At 40.5% G+C, this 12,306-nt stretch overlaps 1 protein-coding gene across 11 annotated transcripts in view; it reads left to right on the top strand.

The window, feature by feature from the left end:
- rbm47 (RNA binding motif protein 47) overlaps positions 1-12,306 on the top strand; it is a 38,011-nt gene that overhangs the window by 4,798 nt on the left and 20,907 nt on the right. The window lies entirely within an intron of this gene.

Genomic DNA, 12,306 nt, shown 5'->3' with positions numbered 1-12,306 from the left:
AGAAGCAGACGTCATCTAAGACATACATTTATATCTCGATGTTTGTCCTAGTTTGAATTTATTTTTGCTGTGTTTTGGCCCTGTCTAGTTTCAGGAAGAAAAGACAGATTTCTTAAACCAGAAGGCAACAGGAAGAGATCTTTTATTTAATTAACATATCAGTTTTTTTAAAGCAAGAAACCGATTGGACTTTATTATTCAGCAAACCTCAAGCATAAGGAAGAGAAACAGCATAAACTGCACACTCACACAGACACAAGCGTGCACCATGATCATGTCACATGTCTGTCACATGATCATCTTATGCTCATGATGGGGAAGCACAGATTCAGTGTGGTGTGTACGCGACAAAACCGTAAGCCTAATCCACCAGCACATAGGCAGAGATCTAGAGCTGCAGAGTAACGAGTGCAGCGGAGAGGCAGAAGGAAACCTGTTAGTGCTATTGTGTTGTTTATGAAACACCTGTAACAAGATCTGATCAGCCTTGCTCTCCTCTCTCTCCCTTTCTTTCTTTCTGTTTGTCGCAAATACACACATACCGGGAAAGCACAATGGCCACATTCTTCCCCTTTATCAACCCCCCACCTCCCTCTTCAGCTCCCCTCTGATCGGGCCAAACACCGAACAGCAGTGAGCTGAAGGGAAGTTGAACCGAGCTTAAAAAAATAGGGTAACAAGTACAGGTGGAAAAAAAGGGAGAGGAACATATGATTTATAATGTGCTTGTCTCTTCCTCTTGTAACAAAGATGGAAAATAAGGGTTGAGAATGAGAAACGTGGCGGAAAAGAAATGTTAGAAGATTGTCAGAGAGGATGACAAATAAATTTGGAGGAACAGTAGTCATCAGGAGTTTTAAAGGGCCAGTTCCTCAATTCATGAAATCAGATTTTCTGAAAGTCTATCAAACAGAACAAAAGTGATGGTGTTTTTAAAAACCATTGAAAAAAACATTTGTTGAAAGAATTAGTTTTATAATACACGCCTCAAGCGCTTTGGTTAGGGTTTGTTTCACTTTAGAGCAGCGATGTGAAATATAAAGCCCGAGGGCCAGAATCGGCCTGGCGAGGACTCCAATCTGGCCCACTGATGGTTTTGGAAAAATGTGAAGGAGGACTTAAATCATGGGCTTGCATCTGTATTTTCACAAGTTTTACAGTATTTGCTACCAAAAAAAGCCCTCCCCCGTGGCCATTCACACTACACCCAAGTAATTATGTAAAAGATAGTTTCTGTTTTCATTTTCTACAATAGAAATTCCTGTTTTGTGTTGTTTTGCAATGATTCCACAGTAAGAAACATGAAAGAAAAAGAAAGATTTTTTGTGAATTAAAATAAACGTCCTGTTTCATAATTACAGGATGGTCTGGGCGATGAGCTACCAGATCTTTTTCTGGTTTTTACAATTTAAGCTGAATGAATCAGGCTGACAGATGTCTTTGATTTACTACAGGCACATTTCTTTATTGTGTAGAAAAAGTGAGATGAGCTGTTGAAACTGCAACTTGAAACTTTTTCTTATCTGAGGGATTTAATGTTAAACTTCTTTACACTGACAGAAAGAGAGAGCTTCACTCGTTTGGCCCACTTAAACTTTATGTGGCCCTTTATGTAAAATGACTTTAACATCCCTGCTTTAGCAAACGGCTTGTTGAGATTTAATGAAATATAATTATTATTATATAATATTATATAATAAAATCCTGGATTTGAATCCACCGGGAGTCTTTCTGTGTGGAGTCTGCATGTTCTCCCTGCACCTTGCACCTGCATGGCTTCCTCCCACAGTTCAAACACATGCCTGTTGGGTTAATCACCGATTCTGAATTGGCTGTAGGGTGTAAGAGTGAGCGTGTATTTTTCCATAAAGCATTGAATCTCATAAATGTAGTCTGAAGATCAATCTTGAACTAATTAGCTGATTTAAAAAATAAAAACTACTTTGAAACACGACCCAGGTAAATGGTTGGATCCCTCCTCTAATCACTTCCTGTAACCGTAGCTGTGATTTGATATCACTGGGACTAAACCTCTGACCAGGTCAAGAAAACCCCAGCTCCCTTATTGTCCTCCCTCTTCTGCTCTTAACTTTTATTTTTTTTAACCTCTGGGCAGAGGTGTCCTCCACAGCGTACTCTTCTTACGGCTCTGTTTCAGTTAAGTGTACGTAGGATATTGGAAAAGCCCTATGGAGTGTCATTAGTTCTGTTTTCTCCCATCAAACTCCTTCAGCTATTGTTGCTCCTGTTACTCTTTCCTTAGCAAAAGGTTTAAACCCGCTCCCCCCCTCAGAAGATGAGAACAGTTCCCGACCAATTCTGTCTGCAGCAATGACATCAGCCCCTCATCCTCCACTGAGGGAGAGCGGTAACAACTCTGACTTGCCATCTCTCTGCTATGAGCCATTTATTATCTGCAAAATGTTCTGCTACAGGCTCTTCTCAGTCTGAGATGCACAACACATTCATCTGTGCTCATCCCTCCAAATAAGGGGTATGAGGGGTTAAACCCTTCAGCCTCCCGTCCAAGCTAAAACAGTGATAACAGCTGTTTAGTTCCTGCCTCTTAATCTGAGAGAACTGTAGCGTGTCATGCACAGATCCTTAGTAATGCTAAAGTAGTCTCATTTTTACCAGAAAGGACTTTAGAGTTACTGTTTTGAAGTGTTTGAGCTTTTAGCTAAGGCCGTCGAATATTTTGATTGAGACGACTGGAGAAAGTAACACCTATGAGTCAAGCATTCATGTGGCTCTTAGGGGGCATCAAAGTAACCCCTCACTCACTCAATCTGGAACCCCCGACTCAAGTCGGCACTGAAACGTAGGACCGCTAGCTTCAAAACTGAAGCATTAAATAGCTTCATGACCACAGACGATCACCTTCAAAACACAGCAAAAGCTGCACAGAGACACTGAGCTTAACTGTCAGGTTCACCAACTCTGTATTTATGCAGTGGAAGGAGTAGAGAAACTATATGACCCACAAGTGAACTTTGTAGATAACCACACCAGCTCTTACCAGTGTGGCGTTAGCCATAGCCATAATGAGACAGTGACAACAGTCACTAAAGCGTTACAACCCTGGGCAGTGATGCTCGAGAGCTCAGGACATTATTTTCATAACTAACGGCATCTGTACTGAGAGGACGATGGGTGCTAGCTGTAATCAGGAGCAAAATCTATAATCCAGCCATCCTGGATTCTGATTGGATAGACACCTCCTTCACACTTTAAAGTTACACTTGGATGAAAACCAGGGTTGCACTTAGTAACATCACAAGCACAGGACCTCGCAGAGATTGTCCTTATCCAGAGATTAGGACATCACCATACTGTCAGACAACAAACACGACACAGACACGTTGTTGTTTATCTATGTTTTATCTTCGGTAACATGACGGCTGTTTTCGCACAGCCAGGATAAAAAGTAACGTCAGCAGATGTCCAGTTGCTTAACAAACTGTTCAGATGTTACAAACGTGGATAAGCCGACAAATGTACTCTTCAGTTATAGATTACGCATTGAGTGAAATGCTATGGTCAAAGGGTCTGTTTGTACAACTGAAACTTCACAGATAATCACTGGGTGATTTAAAGTGAATTTTTGCTGTGAAAGATGAACCATTATGTAAATCGGATATTTCATCCAAGCACTTCCTGTAACTTTAGCTTTATCCAAGGATGGCTACGCCCATGACCAGGTCAAGAAAACCCCAGGTCTCTGTATTGTTCTCACTCTTCTTCTTTTACCTTCTTTCCTCTGATGCTCTCTGACCTCCAGGCAGAGATCATCACCACAGTTCAGTCAGCTCAAAGGCAACTGTTTCTTGAAAGAGTGGTGCGAGATGCAAAAATAAGCCTTCTGTGTGTGCTCTTTTTTGCTAAGTACCCAGAGAAAGCTAAAAAAATGTATTCTGCATGGACAGATATAACGCAAAGTCTGCCAGCCAACTTTACAAGCAACAAAGCAAGTCGCTGCTAAACTACCTACTCTGCAAGGTGTCCTCTGACATTTATCATGATGAACATGCTCTTTCCAGCCTTGTTTATCAATAACTAAAGGATCGACAAATTCTCTAGATTGTCTCTCTTTTGGTAAAAGCGAGCAGCTCTTGTTGTGCTACTACAAAAGTTATCCCTCAATTACTAAACCAATCAGAAATGTTCAGCTGTGAATCAAACCCTTTTGTAGATCTGAAATGTTCTCAAGCAGGAACTTTTGAGGATAAAATCATTTCCTTGAAACATATTTATGAAAGCTTGGAGAACTATTACCATGTAATGATTCCGCATTCAGTTATTTCTGAGTGGTTTTGTACTGGTGAAACCTGCTGTGCTGCAAAGACAGCACAAACAACCAGTTTGTGGTGATTATTTTACTTAAGAAATTCAGCACCAACATGTCTGTCCAGAACAGTTAACGGACTAATCCTGTTTGCGGAAGTAGATTTTGAGGAAAATGCTGTGCTGTGTGTGAAAAAACCACATTATCAGGAGTTGAAACCTCTGAAGTCTAGTAGCAGGATTATACATATGTGTTAAATCTGCTCTGTAGATACGTAGCAGAATATGCAAGTTGTGTCTTCATTAAATTAAAAAAATTCTTTCTCCAAAATACAGTTAGATAGGTCACCTGTTCACTGGTTGCTGACAGTTTATTTACTCTCAACTCAACTAAAGCATTGGTACACTTTTTATAATTGAAAGATATCTGCATTGATTTTATTGCCACTTTAATTAACCATACTTTTTTTTTGCCTAAATCAACATGCAAGTAGGACTTCAAATATAAATCGTAGTGTCAGACTGTCCAAACTCTTAATTCCACTATCTACCCCAGCCACCACCACTTAGCTTCTTACACTGTGTACTCTTGTGTTCACCTCCTAGATATAGTTAATAATATGTAGTGCTTCCACTGAACAGCACTGAAGATTAGTGTTCAAAGGGATCATTTATATTTCATTCTTTGACCACATGAACGCTGTCAACCACGATAAGGAGGCAGTTATTTCAAAACTCGGATTATCTGTCTGTGTAGACTGATTTCACAACATTTAAATGTGAAAAAGTCTTTTTTTCCCCTCTTTGTAATTAGACTGTGCCTTTGAGATGTGATATTGTGCAACTGCCTTCCTTCTGTGAGCGTGGCGGAACTGTCGAGTGTGTAAACAGGTGACTTCCACTCACTGCGAAGGCTGGATCAACACTCCTCTTTCCCCTCTCTCCCTCTGCCTTTGTGCTGTTCAACCTTTGACCCACGAGTAACCCCTCCACCCCCCCAGTGCAGTGACACCGCTGAACCCTCCATCCTCTCCTCCTATCCTGCTCGCCTCCCTCCCTTCCCTCTTCTGTCCCCCAAACCTGCTCGTACACTAATGCTGTTATCGTGCTTCATTTCACTGCTTGTTTCCTAAATCCTCCTCTTGCGCCCTTTCGGGTTAAACGAGTGAGGTCGGAGACATGTTATAAGACAGGTTCACAAACGTATGTATGATGCTTTGTCTTCTGTATTTGTCCATATTAGCAGTGGCATAACCGGTTTCTAATGTAAGGGACGTAGGACAAACCCTACGTTTGTCCTAACAGACAGTTAAACTTCAGGTGCTTTCGTAGAGGAGCTGCAGAGATTACAAAACAAAAGTAAAGTGCATAAGCTCATGCTGGAATCATTATGAAACAGACTTGGGGAAAAAATGCCAAGGTATCCTTTTAGCTTGTTCACAGACACACACACACCAAGTTTCTTGTTGCATGTACTCAAACAGACTCTTCTCTGCATACCTGTTGCTACACACAATGGGTTAGTTGTCTGGACAGCAGGCCAAGAGGCAAGGTGTGTGTGTGTGCAGAGGGTGGTTTGATACTGGCAGGGAGGGCGAGTAAATGTGGATGTTGTTGAGGGGTGTGTTTTGTGTGTAAGTGAGTCTGTTGCAGGGAAAGAAGCTACACACGGCTCTGCACTGGATCTCCTGATAAGGCCAAACGCAGACACACAGGGCTGAATTTCCATCACTTAAGAGGACAGTAAAGTCATTTACATATATGTTAAGAACAGATAATTTAACCACTACTTTCCGGTATTCTTCAAATCTAAACCACGACCACAAACATGTGCACACGCAGACTCACACTGTGCCAGAATGGAATGTTCCGTAGGTTGAATCTGAACTGATGCACAAAACTGACAAAGTATCCACACTGAAGCACTCACACACACACACACACACACACACACACACACACACACACACACACACTCTTTATATGCAGACAGTCGGGCTCTTTCTCTCTCTGATCTTCCCTCTCTCTTATGTTCCCACACCCCCCCTTCTTCCCTCCCCTTTGTTGTATTAGGGGTTTCAGTACGGGAGCAGGTGAACAGGTGGAATTCACACTGCTTTAGTTTCTCAGGGTGATGTCTTTGTATTTTTCACGTCATTAAGCCTCTGTTTCGGGGCGGTGTGCATGACACTGTTTAGCAGAACAGCTATTGTGCGTTAGCTGTCGAGAACAGCGATGAATTCCATCCGCTTTTCATTCTGTTCATTCTGTTCTTATCTGCCTACCTTCCCTTCTCACTTTACCGAGTGTGTGTGTTTTCATTTCTTTAGGTGTGCTAGCTAGAGATTGTTCAGTCTTTCCAGGAAGTAAGGGATGATTCCAAAAGACAAAAGATGCATTACTTGTATGCTAAAGCATGACATACAGTACATTTATGGAAGTGGACTGATTATAGGTGATGCTCCATTCATAAAGACATGTGATGCTTACTACTGCTGGTATATGATAAGATAACCAATCAGAGGCTCTGACTGTTAACCACGCGTTTGTACTACAGTGAACATATCAAAATTGCTGCCCTGTTAATGCAAATATTCACAAAGTTAACTGGTGACTGCTGACGATTACCAGGGCAAACATTTTGACGCTGAACTGCTGTTTGAGCAGCCATTAAAAACGCTGCGTCACGTTTGGAAAACGGTTCCAGAATAAAAGGTTTGCTGACATCCTTGACATTGAATGTCTGTGCGCTCAGTGTCCTTCACAAACACTGGCCGGTTGTCCTTACTGGACTTCTTTTTCTTTTTTTCTTTTTAGGAAAGTGCATCTAGTTTCGCAAGATTTCTTTTATCAGTTAGAATTATTTGCAGTAAGTGCTGTGTGTCCTTTATTGTGGTTTAATTTAAAAGTCTTGAGCCTCCTCTCATTTCTTTACACTACAAAATGGGTAAGAAGACATTCAGAATGACAATTCTTCTTCAGTCTACAACACAGACTGAAATCTCTTAGGGAAGCTTTCTTGTCATTTCTTTAGGAGCAGTTCTCCAGGCTTCTTGAAGGACATTCAAAGCTCTCTTTGTTCTTGCTGTCTGGATGATCCCGCACAGTAGATGTGTAGGGCCAGACACATCACTCGGGTCCTTTGTCAGGATTGGATTTTTTTTCCTTCTTCATAAGGACATGACTTTTAGATACTGTTCATCTGTTGTGGATAGCTTTTAGGCCTGCCACTTCTTCTTTTGTCTTCCCTTTGTCTTTGTTTCCTCAAATTTTTAAGGACACGCTCTGCAGCATGCTGAGATATGCCAAGTTTCCAGCTAACAGCTTTGAGAATCATCTTGGTAGTGCAAATATACGATTTTGTGTCTGTCAGGCTGTGATATATGTGGCATAGTTCATAGATTCAACAAAAGAAATGGGAACAAATGATGTGGTTTTGTACCAATGCTGGTAAAGCTAAGTAGTCTGTAGACGCAACACTGGTTCATCCCTTGAGTCAGGTGCCTTATTTATTTATGAATGAGTAATGTGTCAGGGCTGAGTGGCTCAACAAACAGAAAAAACATTCCTCTGAAGATGGTCAGGTACTGGAAATGAGTGGGAAAAGGAGCCAATGTCCAAAGAAAATCACTGAAAGATCTTAAGGCCTTGCTCAAGACTGCTTTGAAATGTTCCAAGAAAGTCTGGCTCCTTAGAGGCAAAATGTAAGGAAATGAGGGGTGGCTTAAAACTTTTGCACAATACTGCGTGAATTTTAGCTGAAGTGGTGATTTAACAAGCGCAGCTTTAATCCTGTACAACTGGCCCATCTCCTCTGGTCTGTCTCTTGTTTCACGCCCTTGCTGCTCATGCTCCGTCACATGATTGTTAGTTTTGTTTCTCGTGTTGGTGGAGGACACTCATCCACATTGACGTTACAGCGGTTGCTGGTTGTTGGCCAGATAATAGGTGGCTACAGTGCGGTTAACAGTCATAAGGATGACTATTTCTTTATTTCTGTGGTGTCCGCATGTTTTTGAGCTCCTTCAGGTCTTTTACTCATAGTTCTTTATCCTTCTTTCATGGTCTCCTTGACCTTGGCAGTGATTGTAGCAGCTAAGCACACAAACACACACACACTGCTGCTGCTCTTTCACTGGTTAGCGATAAGCCACATGACCAACGTGTCAGCTGACAAATTCTAGGCAAAAGGGAAAACTTCTTTCATCACAATGGAAGAAAAAAAAAAGATCAGGACTTTAACGTCCTGTGAGCGCGCGGTTGTGCGGTAGGAGGCCAAAAAGGCTTTCTTTTTGTGCTGAGTCATTTTTGTTCACGATAAGTGGGACATGCAGATTGGCTGACAGCAGTTACAGGATGCGAGGTGACCCTTTGAATGAGGAAGTGTTAGACTGAGTAGAACCAGACTTTTCCTGTTTGGCTTCAGTGCAGTCTTATTATCTGAGCATTTTTAAGCTGAACAGCATTTTTCCCCCCTCTTTATGCTGGACAGGTTTAATCTTTCTCTCTCCGTGCACGCTACAAGCTTTGTGCAATCACATATATGCAAGTGTTTGACACCCTGTGCTGTTTGCTCCCTCTGTTGGGGTGATGATGACGAGAATGCTGAAGTGAAACCGTTCCCATCCAGTTATGATTCGCTACATTTCACAAGGACGCTTGTGTCCTACAAAAGGCATGGGTGACAAAATACTTAGTAATACAAAATACTTAATGGTGTGATACTGACCCTAAAATAGAGCATGTTGCAAAACTGTATGTGATAAAGGAGAAGGAGGACTGGAGATGCTGTTTTTGTTTTTTGCATTTTTGTGTATATTTTTGTTTCTGTTTTGGTTTTAGATTTTTAGTAGATCTTATCTACTGTATGTGAAGCAATACTGGATAGTTTTACTGGTACTTTTTACTACTACTAAACATTTTATATTTTACAGTTAATAGGTCAGAGCTGACTGGTACATGCTGACAGATAAACATGGATAACATCACACTGAAACCCCAGAGTCTGTCTTTATTTTTATTTTTTTATTTTTAAAGCGGGTTGAGTTGCTGCCTCTGACAGTGGGGTGATCTGCTGCCTGGTGGAAATCTTTTCATGAGAAACGGACACCTTGCGGTGCTAAGACACATGTCAGGGCATTTCTGTAATGTTTATGCATTAACTGTAGTAAAGACACTGAAGTTTACATTCAACACAAAACCTAAACGCCACCCCAACGAGATCTCGTTGCAAACCCGCTGAGGATGTTTGACTTTATACGTGAATTTCAAACGCTCTAAAATGCAGCGCTGATCATACTTCTCAAATTGAATGCAGCAGATACTTTTAAATGATTTTGCAGAAGTTTTTATGATCGATTCATTAAACGGAATAATTGTTCTTAAAGGTTAGCAAAGGCAAATGGAAATGTGCACAGGCTGTATCATATCAGCATATGTTTGAGCATCTGGAGTGTTTGCACTGGTCTGAAGTCAATGCCAGTATCTAAACCTTAACATTTAAATATCTGGTGGTATGACTTAGTTTCATGTGCAAGTTATTGAAAGCTGGAGGTGCGGACAGAAGCAGAAAGAGCAGCGCAGGTGTCAATGATAATGGATATAGCACTGATTCAGTCAGATTCAGTCAGGGTTGCAAAGTGGTGTGTATATGTGCACTGACTGTATGAGATTTTCAGTTTGGATGTTTGCACAGGTATCACCTGAGCCATCAGCTCATGAGGGCTGGCATTGTCCTGCCTGAACGAACGTCATGCTCAATTAACACTGACTTTATTTGAAAAAAACGTTACAGAACGCACAGACCGGTTAACCTTGAGCTGAGAAAAGTCAGATGTACATTAAAATAAAACTGCCAATAAAACTGTTTAAATTCTTGTTTTCTGTGTGTAACCACATTTACACAGTAAACTTCCAGCTCAGTGATATCAGCTGATGTTGGTCTTTTGGGGTGTTGAATTTTTGGTATCTGCTGCTCTCACTTTGATTTAGAAACAAGACATCTGGCTTTTCTACAGACTTGAACATCACACTGTCCGTTGGAAAAGTCGTTTGTGTACTGCTTCCAATGGTTCATGTCAGACCTGCAGGGCCGGTCCCATATCTCTTTCTCTCTGTTTGTGTCTCCTCTTCATTCGGCTGTGACTCTTTGCTTGTATTGCATTTCATTCACGCTGTTTTGCACTTTTATTTGAGAGACCCTGTTCTTGCTGTTGGTTTAAACCGTAGTAGCTTCCCACTTTAGCTTTTGGAGGAAGTGATTCTTACTTAGGGACAATTGGCGCCGGCCATGATTTTTCAAATTCATATATCTATTAACTATAGCTCCTCTTGTAGAGATAGTTGAAAAAAATATACAACCTTAATTAATGATCTCTAAACCTACTTATGTTTTGTTCTTATTTAAATTTTTAAAATATTATTTGTGTATTTGAGTTATTAGAGATAATATTATCATAGTATAAATATCACCTGGGTCATGAATCGTTGATGTGAGATCAGGAAGGCACCTTAGAGATGCTTACTTAAAGTTTGAGAGGCAGTGCGTGAGCCATAAAGTCATCTTGGTGTTTGAGTCACGCGCTCTCCTACTTTAAAATAAATTTATGACTCTGTATAGCCATCACAGCAACCCTTTTACACCCCACTGGAGAGAGAATAGATTTCTCCATTTTAAACTTTGAACTGGGTATCTGCATATAATGAGAGTGTGTACTGCCAAAAGAACCAGTGATTGCCTGTCCTTCATTAACAGAGCCACTGGTTAATGTGTCACTTGTACAATGGCACTAACACACACACACACATGCACAAACCTCCCCCTGTAGTAACTGTATCCCATCTGATAAGATTATAGGGCACTGTTCTCTTTACGTGTTATGTAGTTATGTAAATTGTCAGTTCTTATTCTCTGTCACCTTCCTCGTGTTTTTGGTAAATATGACTGGAATGTGACTGCTTTGCTTTGATTTCCATTTACTTTGTCTTTAATATGTTACCACCAAAGTGACTTTCAGTTCATATTTAATTCAACATGAACAAAAGAGTCAGGTGAAACTTAATCATGATACTCGCTGGGAGTGGCCAGAAAAATGTCATTGTGCACACACTGTGGCAAAACCAGAAATATCTAACAGACTTTTTGTAATACTGACTTGATTGAACCTGAGCTATAAATCAAGGATATATCACTTTGACAAAGGGTTTGTGTCTTTCAATACAACTGAAAATGCCTCCAGCCTAAAGTAATCTCTTCTGATTTGCAGTACCGCACTAGGTTAATAATCTATACAGACCTTTGACTGAAATACGCCTGAAGATATAGAAAAAGGGAACACTGTTAAACCCCTTAGCTAAAGGTCTGCATGCCACTCACAGCTTGATTGACTGAAGTAGCTGTCAGGTGCACAGAAACTGTATCTTTGTCCAACAAATTACAAACATAACTCTACTAGCTGGTGAAAAATATGGTAAACTTGTTTTTACCGGCGCAAAAAAACACACACAAAAAACATTTGTTGGTGAATTTTCCACAAACCGCCTTGAGACTGGACTGAAGCTCCGTGACTGCTGCTAACTGCTCCCAATAGTGAGGACTGATTAAAATAAACAAAGTTAGCTTGTTTGTCCAAGCTAACATGCTGAGCTTAGCTTAAATGATTTAGCTTAACTTCTGATAGCTTAACTTGGCTTAACTTGAAAGTTAGCTTGTTGAGATATTTAATTACATTTACATTTAATGTAAACATTTAATTAGCAATGATAATTAAAAATAAAATAAACCTGTCAATCACTAAAGTATATGTTAGCGTGTGAAAGAAATTTAGCTCACAAAGCCACAGAAAGGCCTCTAGCCTCACGTTTTTATTTTTAATGAGAGGCGTTCCCTCCTTACTTTTTAGTTGTTTCTAGCTCTGCCAGTCTGTTACATTTATTAAAAACTGGTGTTTAAACATCATCTGATTTTGATATATTTCACATATTTATTTTCTATCTGTGGTTTTGGAACGAGCTGATGTGATC

Source organism: Maylandia zebra, linkage group LG6, assembly GCF_041146795.1.
Source record: "Maylandia zebra isolate NMK-2024a linkage group LG6, Mzebra_GT3a, whole genome shotgun sequence".
NCBI classification, from domain to species: Eukaryota; Metazoa; Chordata; class Actinopteri; order Cichliformes; family Cichlidae; genus Maylandia; species Maylandia zebra.
This window is presented reverse-complemented; position numbering and strand designations above follow the sequence as displayed.